The sequence below is a fragment of the Copadichromis virginalis genome, linkage group LG11, assembly GCF_057382275.1.
Source record: "Copadichromis virginalis isolate Kocher_CV1m ecotype Utaka linkage group LG11, C_Virginalis_male_GT1.1, whole genome shotgun sequence".
NCBI classification, from domain to species: domain Eukaryota; kingdom Metazoa; phylum Chordata; class Actinopteri; order Cichliformes; family Cichlidae; genus Copadichromis; species Copadichromis virginalis.
The window spans coordinates 8,394,144-8,412,202 of NC_140628.1; the positions used below are offsets into that span (position 1 = coordinate 8,394,144).

At 42.7% G+C, this 18,059-nt stretch overlaps 1 protein-coding gene across 1 annotated transcript in view; it reads right to left on the reverse strand.

Annotated features, from left to right (window-relative positions):
* Positions 1–15,741, reverse strand: part of LOC146698018 (low-density lipoprotein receptor class A domain-containing protein 4-like) — a 279,790-nt gene extending 264,049 nt beyond the window's left edge. The window contains exon 1 of the mRNA XM_085472952.1: positions 15,486–15,741. The gene's annotated coding sequence lies outside the window, so the exon portion shown is untranslated. The remainder of the gene's footprint in view (positions 1–15,485) is intronic.
* Between the last annotated feature and the right edge of the window lie 2,318 nt (positions 15,742–18,059).

An 18,059-nucleotide genomic window follows, 5' to 3' on the forward strand; every position in this document is an offset into this window, starting at 1 on the left:
GTTTGTTAAGCCGCTTAACAGTGACTTCTAAATCATTCGAGCATGATCAGACAGTATGACATGATGCTATTAGACAAAGCCTCATCAGAAGGGTTCGTGTGGCTGTCAAGAAGCCACTCTTGACGACAAGGGGAACTGTGACAAAAGGCCGCAGTATGCCACATTACAAATGAACCAGACGGCAAATCAGTGCTAACAGGCTGATGCACTGATGAATCCAAATTAGGCATTTTTAGCTACAGTCATCTATAAAACACATTGCAGGCTGTATAAAAATGGCTTTAACTGCTAAACAGATAATGCAAATTTTACACAGACCCTTTGATTCAAAGCTGAAAGTCTGCACTTTAATCACTTCTTGACTTAAAGCCCACTCTCCACTGGCACAGTGGGCATTGTAACAGTGTCCATATACTTACAGATCTACCTCTATACTAGGATGTTTTAGTTCAAGTTCTATGTTGCTTGTATTTCAGTTAGCCTAATATTTTGAAACCTACTTTTAAGTAGTCAGTTAATCTTTAACCTTCATAGAGCGCGCTTCAAATTTATTAGAATGTGTTCCTTAATAGGAACAGCTCCATATTTTGAGAAATGCACTTGTTTTCTGATGGTGAGAAAATTTACATGTGTGTTAAATACAAAGCTCAGTTAGAGTTCATTTGTGATGTTAATGGTTGGTTGGGGGACTGGCTGATGGGAGTATATGCATGTAGTCAATGGCACACTTGTGTTTTTATAAGAATAATAATTAAATAATACCATACATAACATGCTGCATTATTTTATATTTTAACTGGCACTTTAACTGGCCCCACAGAAGACCTGTCCAGCATGTGGGTAGGCGTGACGCTTGAAATGGTGAGCCGGTTAGTAATGACTCAAATTAGCAAAATACAGTACACCACAATGAACCCCACCAACGAATATGCAAATAAGGATGAAAAAACAAGCAAAAACTTTAACTTTTAAGGTCAAATTGTGAAGATCAAAGTGACCTTTAAAGTCTCCCGAGTCACCAGAGGATAAAGATCAAAAGCGCAAAGCAGTGATGAGAAACCATTTGAGCTCAGGCACCCCAAGTCGCCGAAACTAACGATTAAGATTAAGCTGCAGTGGATATTAGCGTGCTAGTGCGGTGAGCCAGAGACATGCAAAGCACCACGAGAGCTGAGGGACAGCAAACAGACCTAAAGGCCATGAAGGGCAAACCCTCAGCCCCACGAGGTGCCCTCTGTGTGCCTTGTAGGTCATAGAGGACACTTTAAGACCAGTAATGGTTGGCCTTTTGGCAGAACCAAACTCTTTAGCAGCTAATAACAAAAATGACATGGTACCAACAATGAGCTGAAGGACACCAACACGTTGACCTGAGAGAAGCTGCAGAGGTGCGTGGGAAGTCTCTGGTACTTAGATGCCACAGAATCACACACTGTCATTTTATCAGGGTAGAAATATTAAAGTGAGCCATGGCATTGTAACAATGGCAGGTTGTTCTACCGTGGTTCACTCTGCATTCAGCAGCTGCTCAGCAACTTCAGCCTCAGCGAGCACAAAAAACAGGTCTATGCATTCAGTGCACTAAATCATTTGACCCCGTCGCTTTTTCACACACATGAAGTATACCACTCTGAGGACTTGAGTGAATGAACTGCTGGTTGATGAGGCAAAAGAATAATTCTGCCAACAACACAAAAGCCTCCCTGGAAATGTGAATCTCTTCCAGTTCGCTGTCATAATGACTTCAGAGCGATGCTAACCGCACCACCCACCTGCCACCGCCAAGTTAAGGATGTAAACACACCCAGACTCTTTGATAGGGTAAGAAAAAAGAAGGGGGCATGAAAAGAAAGAGAGGAGGAGAAAAAGAGTGAGAGAATGGAAGAAAGGGAGTGAGTTAGTGCTGTCCCTTGGTATTCACAAACTTCCAGCAATTAAAGCTGTGGATTCAGAGCCAGGGAAACTTCCTTGAAGGTCTTGGCAGTGGCTCTAAGGCTATTCCTCCTCCACTCCAACACACACACACACACACACACACACACACACACACACACACACACACACTGATCAGTAACCTGAACTGACCTCCAGCAGCCTCCATCGGCCCACAGCAACCCACCTTATCACACATTAACATGCACAGAACAATCCTACCCGAGCCTACATCAGCCTACACCAACCCACACTGACTGACTCAATACACAGCATTAGGAGACAAACACACACACACACACACACACACACACACACACACACACACACACACACACACACTTAATCTAGTGCAGCTGCCTAGTAACAGGTAGGATATTTTTACCTTTAGAAAAGTCTGTGAGAAATGGATTTTTTAGGAGTCTTAATTTAATATCACAGTCAAAGTGCTTTGAAAAAAAAAGCACTTTCAATTTAATTCGTGACATATTATTTCAATTTTCTCAATTATTTACTGGTACGGTCCACAATAAGGCACTGAATATCCCTGGGCTCAACCTTGAGATAGGAAAATGGCATTAGTATATGTAGATATTTCATGTTTAAGGTGATATTAACTGACAACGAAATCTCTTTGGAGACTAATAGCAATATTGTATTGTACAGCACGTGCACTGTGCTTTATTTAATAGTTGGCTATATGGTAGTTACTTAAATTTTAGGTAATATTAGGACCACAATCCCTGTTATCGACAAACTTCATTGTGATGAGCTCTTTGGAGACAATCGGCGTCTATCCAAGTGTTGTGACAGCTGAACTTCTGGATACTGAGATGTGTTTATTTTATCCACTTGTGTTAGATGAATATACAGAGATGGTTAAAGACAAACTAGAGGTTTTAATGCTCCACATAAGATTACATAGTAGATATAGATTTAAAAATCATAGGTCAACATGCAGGCCACAAAAATGACTTTCACAATTTCCTCATCGACTTATGTAGATCTTAGTTTTTGTGAGTGATGAATAAGTCAAGTGCTTCATGGTTGCCATAGTTAATTATTACTAGTGGACTACCCACTGTCGTGTTAGCATCGGCAAGGGAAGCTATCACATCAGCAGAAGTTTATTTATGAAATGAGGCAAAGCTTGAAAGCTTGTTCAGAGAACTCGAGGTGCACTGTGCCATACACATGCCTCACTTTCTTAACATCATGTTAAGTACAGTCTATTGAAGCTGCAAACTTAAACAGACCATTGACTATGGCTGAGAATGATTACATGCAGAAGAACTGTTGTAGCTGGCAGGCTAACTGATGAAACAGAGCTCCTCTTTATCTGTGATCACTTTTTCTTTTTTCATCATCACCTAACAAATTGTAGAATAAAAGTTACTGAAAAGGTAAAATATGTTCCTCAGTTAACAAGGCTGCTAAAACTCTGATACCAAACAACTTAATATGTACTTACTTACTATGTCTCATAGTGTGGCACCCAATTCTCTTAAATTTGAAATTACCGTGTGTGTCTGTGTGTGTTGAGGTGATACACTGAGACATCACAATCATCAAGTGAGAGAACACAGGAGCACATTTCTGACAGTTGAACTGATTTTTAAAATCACAGCATTAATGTGCTCAGAACTGCAGAGACGCTCGTTTTGTTGTTTGGTAAGTTATTTTGCACAAATAAAACAACCTAGACTGACCAAACTCAAACTGGCTGTTTTAGTTTTTACTAACTTATGTTGTGACTTAATACGGTTAAATCTGTTTAGCTGATATCCAACCACCCTTGTTACAGCTGACTAAATCAGTCAGCATATGCCAGTGTCCAAAGAAGTCTTCATGCTGGGAGTGTGAAATAAACTCCTTGTATGCTACAAGGGTGCATAATACTACTATAATAGTAGGCTCCTCTGCCCAACAGCGATGCTAACATTTCCCTGTAATGTTACCTGCTGCACTATTATTTAAAAAGGCACATTTTTTCTATCTGTGCCATCAGTCGCTGTCTGCAGACTCTGGCTCTCCTGCAGAACATTCAGTGAATTCTGCATTTCTGCCCCTTCAAAGATCTGCTAAAGATTTCATCTGGAATAGTAACTTCTTATTTAGCCTAGTCTGGACATCAATAATATCTGCTAAGTAGCAGAATACATACACACTCCTTGATTTTATTTATTTCGTTTTTTATTTTCTTACGTGCTCTATTGTGAGATTGAAGCGACACAAGACCGTGTGCGACACAGACACACACAATTCAAACGTTTTCGAGTGGAAAAGGCAGCAGCACCTTGCGGGAGCAGACTCAAGGACATTTCTTTTATTATGCAACCACTCAGCTTCTAATAAGAAATTAACAACATGCAAGGCACAAGACAAACAGGCCCTGTCTCTTCATCTTTATTTCACTAAATATTTGAAGCATGTGTTGCAGTCTATTGCAATGGTTCTGGCTGCTCTAGCATGTTGGAAAAAGTGCATCCCATGCATTTCTTTCCTGAAGGTTCCCTCTTTATATTGTGCTGTGAAGTTAACATGTTCATTTTAAAACAATCGTTCAGAGTTGTTTCTACACCTTGCAGAGATCATTTAATGGTTAAACTAATTAATTTCAATAAACAACACAAAATTTGATGTGGGTGCCAGGAAGCGGTGTGCGGCAGGCAGGATTAGGACCCAAATGCAGGACTCAGGAGACTTTAAACTCAAAAAGCAGCTTTAATGCTGAAGTCCTTTAAGCAAAATACGAGACAGAGCTGGCGCCAGGAATGCAAAAAATCAATCACAGGGAAACCGCAGACCGACGGAGCACGCGGTATGATGGAGGTAACAACAAAGAACACAAGCAAACTGAGGGTTTAAATACACAAGAGGAGACGGGAGCAGAGGGGAGATGCCTGGGAGAAACAGCTGAAGCAAATTTTTTATGCGACATGAAATGCGTAAAATTAACCGAGTTACCAAAATAAGACAGGAAGTAACTGAACTCAGGACACAGAAATGCAGACTCGATACGTAGAAAACAGGGAACAGGAAACGAACCCAGATAAGTCTAACCACCACTAAACTTTAAACAGGACCTGAGAAAATAACAGAAACCAGCAAGGAAATATCTCAACAAGGTACAAAGCAGTAGGGACCTGGCAACCTGCCTCAGTTTCATATTATCCTCAGAACCATTCCCTTTTCAGGGAAAAGGCAAGTTAGTTTTTCCTAAATCTAGCTGGACGTCACAATATTTCAACCTCCCAGCATATATATTAAAAAAACCCAGCAGAAACACCTGTAGGAGGATGCCATTTTTCACATATGTAAGTTTCCCCATGTCATTTTACCAGCTCCCCCTCTTAACTCCATCCCTCATTAAAGTGTAGGATTCAATTCAGAATGCCAACTAGCAGCTTTAAAATGTAAAAATGTCCAAGGGCACAGTGACGTCATCTGCTCATTTGCATTTCTGTGGCATCAGCAGTAATAGTTTGAGAAGGTCTGCGGGTTTCTTGGGGTAAGAGCTTCTTGATGCCAGCTAGAGTCAATTAAACAACATTTCTCTTCAAATTACTAAAAGCCACGCCTTACCAGAGTTCTCGTTTGCGTGATTCCTGAGTTCTGATGCCCAAACTGTGTGTACCAATTACATAAAGTAAGATATCTGAGAGTTCTAACTGAGGACTAAGAGGCTATATTAAACACTGCTCAAGAGCTTGCATGCATAAATAAATAATGGCTGAATACATAAATTATGTAATGTTCTGTGCTAAGCTAAGACAAGCCACGCCAGCTCACATGAGGGCGTCCTGTGGCCCGAGTGTGCAGTGAACCTGCTACGCAACGTGAGACGGAGCTGATTGCTATGGCAATGACTGACAATCACCCAACAAAATCACATTTGTTTAATTCTTCTTTAATATTTTGTGACATATTTGTAGTAAGTTTTAAACAAAGTTCACTGGAAGAAATATAGTGAGGTCCAGTGCATTAGAATACATCAGCTTAAATATAACAATCACAGATAATCAGGTTTAATGGCATCAGATGAAGCTGGACATGTAGCATGGCAGCAGCTACAGAGATGCTATTTTGTCTTTGTGTATTATTTTTATACTATTCACCTGAAAACACATATTTCACACACACTTCCAGCTGTGCCTCCCCCCCTCCCCATGCTGCTGCAGTCGAGCTCACAGCAAGGAGTAAAAATACCAGGTACAGGTGAGGAAAACAGTATCTGAGAACGTGGGTCGGCCATTGGTTTGTTTCCTGCAGCTCAGCATGAGCCACATGTGCACGAGGATGTCTCGCAGAGGTTTGGTGTCGAGGTTCTGCAGCTCTGCAGGAGGTACTGTCGAATCCGACATATGTCTCTTATGAAAAAACAAAAGAACAAAAGTAAATATGGGTGGGACAGTCACCAGTTATTTGAAATAATAGAAATGTGAGTACCTCAGTTGGGTGCAATCAAACTGTACAGATTAGCCACTTTTTCAGTAGTAAATAATATGATCAGACCTTTCCATCACGGCACACACAACACGGCCCTGAACCAAGGCTACAGCTAATGTCAACGTTTCCCAGTTTTAAAGAAAGTGAAAATTTCCTCCATTCATCCTCTGACCATGCTCCCCTGTCTCATTAAATACAGCTTGGTAGTTCTGTCTTATTCTTGCTGAAACGTATCTCTACCATGGCTATTACGTTAGCTGCGGAATAAGCATAAAAGCATGTAAATAGGATCAGTTCAGGTGTATAATGGATTCACATCATCCTTACATAGAGTGCAATCAGTGTGAAATGTGTTCCTTGAATAGTGACACTTAATTATAAATTAAGTTCAATCGACTCACCACGATGACAAGTAAAGTGTTATCTGTATAATACCAGAGATGGCTCTCAAAGGGAAAGCTCCACTGGTTTAACAAACAGCCCTCATGACGCAAACGGGGAAATACTGTCACATGTCTCCACACAAAGCTATTCAATTCAGTTACATTTCTCACTTTTATAGATATGCGTGTGTAAATGAGCACGGCAGACCCGATGTGAACATGCTTTGCAGCATACTTTATTGATACACCCGGTTGCTGAACACACATACACAGCTACAGCTCTCCCGCTGCAAGCTCAACATACCAACAACAACACCCCAGACAGTTCCCAGTACAGATTTTAAGTCGACGGGGCATGATTGCGGTGCCGTGCAGGTGCATACATCTTCCCTGCACAGCACCGCAGACCACGCCCCGCCACAGCATGATATCACAACAATGTGTTGGTATACAGAGAAAATGCCAACACTGATACAACCCCCTATGAGCAAGTACTTGGTGAAAGTGGGAAGGAAAAACGTAACTTTTAAGAGGAACCAGGCTCAGGGAGGGCGAGGGGAGGGAGACTGGACAAAAGACATGCTGAGGAAGAGAATCAGAGATTAATAATAACAAGAATAATAACAACGATTAAATGCAGAGAGGTGTGCAAATCATTGAGGTGCATTATGGGAAGCTCCCAGCAGCCTAGGCCTACTGCAAAGTAAGATCACCTGATTCAGCTCCAACTATAAGCTTTATCAAGGTGTAGAAAGAGGGTGTCTGTCTCCTGAATTATTTATAAAGTCATTTAAGGCATGATTCAAATGTTTTGTTTACAAGGAGTAGCCAATCAAAGACAAATAGCTAAAAAAAGGTGAGGGGAAAAAGACTAAGATAGCTAGTTTTAGACAACAGATCTTATGATGATTATGAGCTACTCGAGCGAAATCCAAGAATTTAAAAAATAGAGCAGGAAATGAGCCTACTAGGTTGGTAGTAGGAAGCAAGGTAGCCTGTTTAATTTCCTTTCACAGCGTTCTGAAAGCTTTTTATGTGGCCCTTGTATCCACAGTGCAGCTCCTATCTAAGGCATGCTGTCTTAAACTTTTCCGGCCCATAAGCCAAATTTAATCATCTGAGTCTCGCCCTGGGACCCGGGCTCATTAAAATGTACCGGTAAACTTGTCGTGTCACCGGAATCAGGTCGTCTCTCTGCTCCCCCCCTCTTAAGACACCTCCGTTTTAGACCGAAGCCAGAGAGCCACCTTCAGCTTCCTCACTGTCTCTGAGCTCTCCTGCTAACTTCCCTGCGAGTTCATCTGGAGTTCACTCCACCTTGTGATTATTTTAAGTTGTAGCCTATGGCCCGAGGAACCCAGTCACAGTCTGCATCAATAATGCAAAGACCACAGACTGCTAACATCTCAGCATTAAGCAAGAGGTCTGCTCGACAACACGGCGCTCAAACAAAGGCAGGCTGAAGACGTCTCAGACTATCTCAGCCACGAGGGAAGGAGCACCTATGCTGTTTAAAGGACACACACGCAAACAGAGCACACTGAAGACATGAATTCTCTCTGTAGCTGTATAACACCCTCTTAGCACCAAGACATAATCAGGAGTGTGTGGTTCGTGTAGTCAGTCTACTGAGCAGGACTCAGTACAGCGTTCCTCAGCAAGGGTATGCCCACCTCACTCAAATACACACACTAAATGGAGAATACACACCCCGCTGCATCTCACCATCAATGTGCTGGGAAACATCTCCAGCTGTCACATTAAAAACATCTCAAACTATTCATGAATCGAGGACAACGCTGGTCCGTTTCCCCGCTGACTGAGATGTTATTGTTGAAACGACTCTTTTTCCTCACATGTTCAATTAGATTCATAGTCGCCAGCGCTGCCGAACGCTTTGCATAAAAGAGCCTGTAAATCTTTAATTCAAGTAAAATGGAATGAAGCTCAGAAGTGCAGGTTTTCAGGGTGCCAGCGTGTATGCGTGTGTGTCATTCTCTGGTCTTTTCTTGCATGCAGGGACTTTACTGAATTATTAAATCACTACTTAGGCTTTGTGGTTAAATGAAGCTATGCAAACAAGGACGAACTGTATTAAAAATACTCTAGCAGTAAGTGAACGCATCGTTTGGCAAAACTGTTTCAACGTAGTCTGTGAAACACACTTAAAGAGTAAAACAATATCAAATCGCTGTCTCCAGCACTTTCTGGTTGTTTCTGGGGCTCCTTGACTACTTAATCATCGACTTAATACCGCCGCTTCTGGACTGCTCCTAATCAGTGTGGGAACTGTGGAGCCATTAGCCAAATGCTGAGGAGTTTCTCTCCTCTAAAGCTTGAGGGGCTGAAGAGATCTGGGCACCCAAAGAAGCAAAAGGCAAGATAAATGAAGAGAGGTGGGAACGGCTCCAGGTGGAGAGGAAAGCATGTTTATTCACAATACGCGCTTTCGTGACGGCTTACTTATGCGCGCCTCCAAATATTAAACAAGTCTGCCACCTTCTCTTTTTGTGATTTGAAAAGTGCCACAGTGAGATGGAATGTATAATATAGCCGTCTTTTGTCAAAATCCAATTACTGGAATCTGAGATACTGCATATCAGATTAAACGGTGTAGCGCGACACGCAGGCCAGTTAATCTATCACGGAACAAAAAAAACACACATAGCTACGATGAATCGGTCTCACCTGGATGTAATCCAAATATAACCTGCATGTAAAGTGTCGCTGAGAAACAAATCAGAGTCTGGAAAAGTGAAGGATTCGTTCAGAGCTGGAATTTTACCAGTAGGAAAAAACAACAACGTTCAAATTATGTCTGATTATCAAAAACACAGCACACCAATGGCTGTTTTCATTTGTTTTCAAACATCAGTTACACAATATTTTGTGTATTAACGTATATTTTATCTGCATACAATAAAATAGTTGAGGAAAGAACTTTTTTCGCTACGCAGTTTACAGAAACATGATGACCACCGGACAAAATTTAAACTGAAAAATATAACTTATGTAGCTGAAATAAGCTCTTGTGCTCACTTTCACTTCACTAAAATTCAACTCAGGGGAGTGTGCTATTACATATAAATGCTTTTACCAACTACTCCATTCATGTTCGCCCTGATAACGGTTTTCTTAAAGGCTTTCCCATCCACGGTACACCTGCACAGCTTATTCCACTTACTCTGGCTGATTAGACTTCTGAGGACTGCGTGTGGGCGTGTACAGGCGCTGTTTTACTGACACCTTCGCCGCCCTTTTGTTAGCTCCGTCGGCCGTGTTAGGGGGGAACAAATTACACGTCTAAAGGTGTAATTTGTTCATTGTTAATCACACAGGGAAGTCCAGTGACCTGACAGAATTCCAGACATAGCTTCCCCCACTTTCACCCCGAGCAGAGGTCTACTCATCAGCCAAATGCGAAGACACCTGGCAGCCCTCGAGATGTGCGATGGGATGGAGTCATTCATCAGCTGTGTGACTGACTCTGCTGCTTAAACTGACAGTATCACACAGGCATTCAACATATTCCGGTTTAGGACTAATATTCTACATTCAGTTATTGAAAACTCAATTGTGTATTGTTTCCTGAGTTGCACAGAACAGAGCTGGATTTCCACTGGAGGACTTGTTAGACCCAGTAACCCTCGGTGAGGGGGTTAACAGCGTGCTACCCACCTGCAATGCTGCATACTGTGTGGCAAAGGTGAAACAGCTGCCTGGCGTGGCTGCAGGTTTCACACACCCTGCTGCCGGTGTGAAGAGAGAGCGGTGAATGGTTTAGCCTAATGTAATTAGTGGAACAGATATCAGAGCCGCTGAAGGTAAACTGTGGTAAATCACATTTGCTTGGTTCTTCATCACAGTTAGAACTTCTTTCTTTCTACTTTCAGGCTGCCGAACGTGTTAAATATATAATTCCCCGATGCTCAAGACAAACATTTTGAGAAAAACATCTTTTTCCCCCCATGTTTTTCACAGCTTTTTTTTTTAATGCATAACCAAACATTATTTTTGGACCACGTTGACAGCTCTATCCTTGGTTTGGGTGTTGTTCACTATTTTATTTTATTTTTTTGCATTTATTTCAGGATTTAACAAGCATCGTCTAATCTGAATTTCAAAATAGTTACTTATTCAGATAAAAACAAATTTAATTCAGGTTTTTTTTCCTACAGATTTTATACTGGCATTTAAGTGATCTCTTAAATAAAATAAAAAAAGATTAAAAAGTAAAAAAAATCTGTTTTATAATTAGTTATAAACTCAGGTGACACTTTAGATGTGTTGTTTTGCCCAAGTAAATTTCAAAAACATTAAATTTTTTTAAACTCAAAACTTAAAAAAAGCTCCTGTTTTTTGCAGCTGTGGTGCACCTCGTCTCAATGACCAGTTTTCACTCGTTTCTATAACAGAAAAAAACGTCTCTCCGGCTATGCACATATGTTTAAATCTAGCAAACTGTTTACACAATCCATGAAATCTCCAAAGGAGATGAAGAGGAGGATTGTGGTGTCAAAGCCGAACAGAAATATCTCTGTAAGGCTGCTCTGTGTTCGCTGAATGGCTGAGATTAACTTTCACACAGCTCACGCACCTTAATGCTGTGATTTCTGCAGGCTAGCACAGAAGAATATACCATGTTTTGGCAAATAAGTTCTTTGATCAACTATTCACGGTGTGCCAACTGGGGTTAAAAATAAAACCACAGCTTTTCTCAGGCGGCTTCACGCAGCACTTTGATCTCCCGTTTGACTAGCACAACATTTTTGGATGTATTCAGTCAGAACTCAGCGAGATGTACAGTTCTGGCCAAGAGGATATCTTTAAAAATACAGAAATTGGGATAGAGCTGTTAAAAATGTTTTCCTTTCTTTGGCGAGAATATGAAAATCTTGTTTGTGATCCATTTCAAAGGATATGCTACATCTCCAGCACGGATTCCTTTTTTTTTTTAAGGAGATGCCAAATAACTTTAAAAGAAAATCGTTGGTATCACGCTGTTTTTCAATCCTTCTCAAGTTGTTGTAGAGGCGATCAGACTGAAGGAAAAAATGAGCTTGTAGCATAAAAAGAATGAACTCTTCTTGATTAATTCTGCAGCAGCATGAAAAATCTTTTCTTTTCTTTTAAAAGAACAGTTCCACAAAGAAGGAAAAGGTTGAACGTCTGATTTGTGCTATTTACATTATTTCCACTGGATAAAGTCACACGCACAACACTCGCTGCAGACATTTGTATGTACAAAGGCGCACAGTTGAATGAGCACAACCCAGACAAAGACACACACACACAAACACACGCTCCAAAGCAGGCTGGCACTCGTCTTTGCCTGTCTCGCGCCTTTCGCTCCACCAACACAATACTGTCACATTTTGGCGTGTCACATGGACTCGGAGACAGACAAGGCTGCATTATCAACAACTGGCTGGGGATGTGTGTGCGCGTGTGTGTGTGTGTGTGTATCAGAGCTCAAGTGTGTGCGTGAGAGTGAGAAAGAGTGTTAGAGTTCAGGTTAAGGCTGAGCCGTCAGCGGCAGACAAGCCCCATCAAGTCTCCCTCCTCTGTCTAACACGCACTCAGCCTCTCGCCTCAGGAGGTGAGAAGCCGCTAATTGGCAAAGGGCGAAACACACACACAGACACACACACACACTTGTTTTAACACTACACACACACACACGGACTGACGGTCAGCTACAGTCGTACACAGAATAGTACGAACAAAGAGACAGAAATACAAAGAGACAGATGGACACACACACACACACACAAGTCTGGCTCTGAGAGGCAACACTACAGTTTGTGTCTGCTGCGCACAGCTCGACCTGGTAGACGCGCGCACATTACTGTAGCTAATAATACACGCTGTCTGCCTGCTGACTTTCTCCTCAACTTTCTCACTTAGTTATTATTGCATGACTTGATGGTTTTTAGTCACTTATATATTAATAGACTCTTTGAGTTGAGCCTGCGCATAGAGCTGACCTTAAAAGAGGGAATGCTCGTCCTCTGCTCTTTGGTTTTCAAACAAAGCTCAATTAAACCTCAGCTGCCCATGAAATCAACTCTTTAGAAACCGTTTTTATGAGATTTATACAGACATGTCATTAAAATGGGTCATATTAAACGGGACTAATAATAGACAAATGTATTTTTCCAAGTTGCTTTTTGTCACTTGCAACATAAACTGCACAGTTTTAGGAGCCGCTGTTGCGTACATCGATGGAAAATTTGAACATCTAAAGTCTCAGAACAAACTGGGAAACTATAATGAATGACATTGTGTTGCCAACAACTTTGATCCTTCACATTTAAAATGATTTAAGTTACTTCATAACCATGCAGGGAACAGCAATGAGAGTTGGGCAGAATGGTAAAACCTTCCATCCAGCCACTAGTGGGCCATTCAAACCACGAAGCCAGGAAAATACTACAACTACAACCAAATTACAAAAAATGTCACCTAAAAATAACAATCTGGTAATCTAATTAGCAAACCTCTGATGGCTGATATATTTATCCAGTCGTCCCACCGTATATTGCAATGTTCTGGCTTCTTCCCGTCTCTCTAAGACTGAGTACAGGCACTATGAGAGAAGCTCGTTTCTGCTGCATGATCTTATTGTTTTGGTCACTACCCAACAGACTGTTGTCATAGGTAAGAGTAGCACACAGATCAACTGGTGAAACACAGCTTTCATGCTCAGCTCTCTCTTTACCAAGGCATCTGTCAGTCTTCTAAACCACTCACCCACATCATGCACAGGACCTTGAGAGACTAGTGGAATAGACCCTATTCCAACTAACACTGCCCGAGATGTGGGATACAGTATTGGATAGGCTGGACTACCCAAAGAGAACCTACACAAGCACATGGAGAAGAAGCAAACTCTTTACAGAAAGGCCCCATTCTTCCTGTGCTGGTGACAGTACTAACCAGTGTACCAACATGCATCCAGCCACAGCTGTGAGAAGTTTAGACAGCAAACCAATAAAACCAATGTTTAAACAGTATTGTGTGCATGCCTCTCACCCTATGAGAGCTGGGATATTGTTCAGCACCCCTGCTCAACAAGCTTTACATCAACACCTCGCTTCATCACTGCTGCGACAAAAGGATAAAGACACGAGAGCACCCACTCCACACTGCTGCATACTGCTGCCACAGCCCAGGACTCTGACACGGCATCCCAAGAAGGTAAGCGCTGGGCTGAGTGTGTGTCAGCACTTTGTAAGGTTTGTACATGAGGGAAACAGAAAGGAGCTGGAACTTGAGAGTGTGCGTAGTGGGGAGGGTGGGGTCACAGACAGGTAAGCAGAGAGGGAGAGGGCAGAGCCAAAAACAGCACTAGCAGCACTAAATAATGCTTCAAAGCTCTTCTGCAGGTCTTGCACCGAGACCTTCAGGACAAGGAGAGCTGTGGTTGATTTGAATCATCTCTGACTGCTTTATGTACGATCAGCCATGCAGGCAAGGAACAAAAAAGATTGGTAGAGAGAATTCAAGCACATGCAGACTCTACCAGACAGGGGGGGGAAACACACCCCTGCCCTTAATGCAGCTCACCCGAGAACAGAGCTCTGTAATAGAATTAATGTAAACCAGTGGGCTGGAATACAGTAAAGGCACAGAGCAGTGCTCTGCTCCTGCACAGCATCACATATAGATCAGCATGTTTAAAGACTGTATTCTGTTGAAATTTGGATCCATGGCTTTCTAAGATGTAGCAGACACTGGTTTTTTTTTTTTTTTTTTTGCTACTGGACCATTTCTGCAAATCTCTGCAGCAGAGGTTTAGGTTTAGCAGAGCCTGGGTTAAGATAAAACATGACCATGCAGAGAGTATGGGTCACTTCGGGAACACTGTGGATCACATGCATGACGGGTGCTTTTAGTTTAAGCTTCATCATCACCTTCTTAAACCTCCAGCCAGGAAGGCAGGGTGCACTATATGAAGCGTGGGAGGGAGTCATGGGGTTCCTTAAATAGGTATCGGTCTCAAACTGGGAATGATGGGGAAGATGTTTCTGTGCTCCCTTATCACCCTACTCTGTTGCACAACTGTGGAGCAACTCTTGCCTGATGGAGCTTCTCGTGAGTGGGACCAGCTTACGTGCACCGCGCGCTTCATTTGCATAGGGAAAAAGTTGGAGAGCCTGTGGTCTGAGATATGAGTGACAGCTCAGGTGATCACCTTCCTAATCTAGCTTCCCGGCTAGCTTGTTCATCAAATCACACAGAACATGACAGCTAACGACACAGGATGCAGGCAGGGGGGAAAGCACACCTCTCAGTGTGCGTGTGCGTGTGTGTGTGTGTATATTCAGGGCGATAAATGATAAGAGCAAGTGCGGAGGTCACGGTCAGTGGGGAGGCGGCGATGCCCCGCAGGGACAGAGGCATAGCGGACTGCTGCTGTGGCCCCGGCAGGATGGACGGCTGCCAGAGCTAGCCTGCTCGCTGCTAATTTAGCCTAGCTGTGCTGTCTGGCGCAGCTTGGAAAAGCGGCTCCAACTCTAACCAGCAACTTAAACAGTCTGGCTCAAAGTCAGCCGCCCCTCACGCCGGCACAGCCTCGCTAGCGTTTTTAGCCACATCAGCTAGCATAACCAGAACATTCCTGCAGCCGCCTACGATCACACACTGTGCATTTACCAAAAAAAAAAAAAAAAAAAACCCCACATATAAATTACTCAGAAAAGGTCTCAGGCTTCCTACCTGTGAATGCAGCCGCTAACTTGCAAAGCCACCGGGTCTGCTTGTTTAAAGTCTGGTGTTGTGTTGCTAGACGTCAAGTCCAACTGCACTACAGTGGTTTCCAGTCTGGGAAGCAAAATAAAGCCCAGCTGTCCTACTGTACAGTACATGCTGCTGACAGCCGGGCTCTACACAACGCTTTGGCGACACCTGCCGGGCACACGGCATTTAACAGGCAAAGTAGTAAAAGTTTGATAACTCGCTGTTCCAGAGGTCACACGGGTCAGGAGCAGATTTGCAGCAACATTCCCAGTTCACCGCTTCACTCAGGGACATTTCACAGTGATGTGAAATCTTGCAGAATTTAAAATAGCTAGACCATGCAGTGCTTTAAAAGGAGCTGATACAATGCCAGCATGACTGATCAAACCGAATACAAGAAATTCAAATCAAATTCAAATTTTATTTGTCACGTACACAGTCATACACAGTACGATATGTAGTGAAATGCTTGGACAACTGCTCGTGACCTAAAGAGAACAAAAAAGGAAAAGGCTATGAATAAGATAGGAAATAAATATGAAAAATTAAAAAGGGTAAATTTAACTAGGAAGGAATAAAATATAAATTAAGGTTAAAAATGAAATAACTGTACAACACAAATTAGAATGAAGGGTAAATTTAACTGGGAAGAATAAGATAAAGATAAATATATAAATTAAAGTTGAAAATAAAATAACTGTACAACAAAATACACAATACACAATATAGAACTATATAAGAATGTATGAAGGAATCTAAATATAAATAAATATATACACAATAACAGCAGCTGTACAAGTATTAACCGGAAATGAAGAATATAGTGACCAGTGTTGTGCAAAACCAAAGTCCAGAAAGTCCAGTGTGTGTGTAAGAACCATATGTGTGGGTCAGTACTGTGTGGTGGTGTGATTGAGAGACCGTATCGCCTGCGGGAAGAAGCTCCTCCTCAGTCTCTCTGTGTTGGTCTTCAGGGAGCGGAATCGCTTTCCTGACCTCAACAGAGAGAACAGTCTGTTGTTGGGATGGCTGAGGTCCTTCACGATCTTCCTGGCCTTGGTCCAGCACCGCCTGCTGTAGATTGAGTGCAGGTCAGGGAGCTCGGAGCGGATGGTGCGCTCAGCTGACCGCACAACCCTCTGTAGAGCTCGTCTGTCCTGCATGGTGCTGTTCCCGAACCAGGTTAAGATGTTTCCCGCCAGGATGCTCTCTATGGTGCACGAGTAAAAGTTCCTGAGCACCTTGGAGGGCAGTTGGAAGTCTCTCAAGGGTCTGAGGTGGTAGAGACGCTGTCGGGCCTTTTTCACCACGGTGTTGATGTGACAGGACCATGACAGGTCCTGCGTGATGTGAACTCCGAGGTATTTGAAGCTGTCCACTCTCTCCACTGGGCACTCGTTGATGACGGGGGTCTGGTAGTTCCTCTCCTGCTTAGTGCTGAAGTCCACTATCAGCTCCTTTGTCTTACTGACGTTTAGAAGGAGGTTGTTCCTCTGGCACCAGTTCTCCAGATTCCTAATCTCCTTCAGGTAGGCCGTCTCGTTGTTATCAGAGATCAGGCCCACCACGACGGTGTCGTCAGCAAACTTGATGATGGTGGTGGAGCTGGTAGTGGCCACACAGTCATATGTGTACAAAGAGTACAGCAGGGGGCTCAGAACACACCCCTGGGGGGCTCCAGTGCTGAGAGTGGTGGAGGCTGAGACATGTCCGCCCATCCTTACTGCCTGTGGTCTGCCAGTTAGGAAGTTGGAGATCCACTGACACATAGATGAGCTGAGTCCCAGATGCTCCAGCTTGGTGGTGAGTGTGGAGGGAATTATGGTGTTAAATGCAGAGCTGTAGTCTATGAAGAGCATTTTAACATAATTCCCCCTTCTAGTGTCCAAGTGAGTGAGTGATGTGTGGAGGAGATGAGAGATGGCATCGTCTGTGGAACGATTTGGACGGTAAGCGAACTGTAGTGGGTCCAGTGTGTCTGGTAGTGAAGAAATGATGAAGTCTCTGACCAGGCGTTCAAAGCACTTCATCACTACTGAGGTGAGGGCTACAGGGCGATAGTCATTGAGAGAAGCAGGGTGGGGTTTCTTCGGGACAGGAACAATGATGGACTCTTTGAAGCATGTGGGGATCACCGACTGAGATAAAGAGATGTTGAATATCTCAGTGAACACAGGAGCTAGCTGGTATGCGCAGTCTCTTAGGATACGACCTGGGATGCCGTCTGGTCCTGCTGCTTTCCTGGTACTGGAATGTACTGTTATTCAGCTTTCCTTTATTCTCATTTGAATTTTTAAGGATTTAATGGCTTAATTGTTACCATTTTTATTCCAGCTAAGTCAGACTTTAATTTCAGGAAGTTTGCTTGAAGAAATCTGCTAAAATAAATCTGATTAAAAGTCAAATCTGGGATTTAAATAAAGCTAACTGAACAACTAACGCATGACTTTAGAGTAAGAAACATTTTCACTGTTCACTTGTTATTGTTAACGAACACGATGTCCAGAAATCCACTTACTAAAGCTCATTACATGGCAGCCAATCTGAATTTAT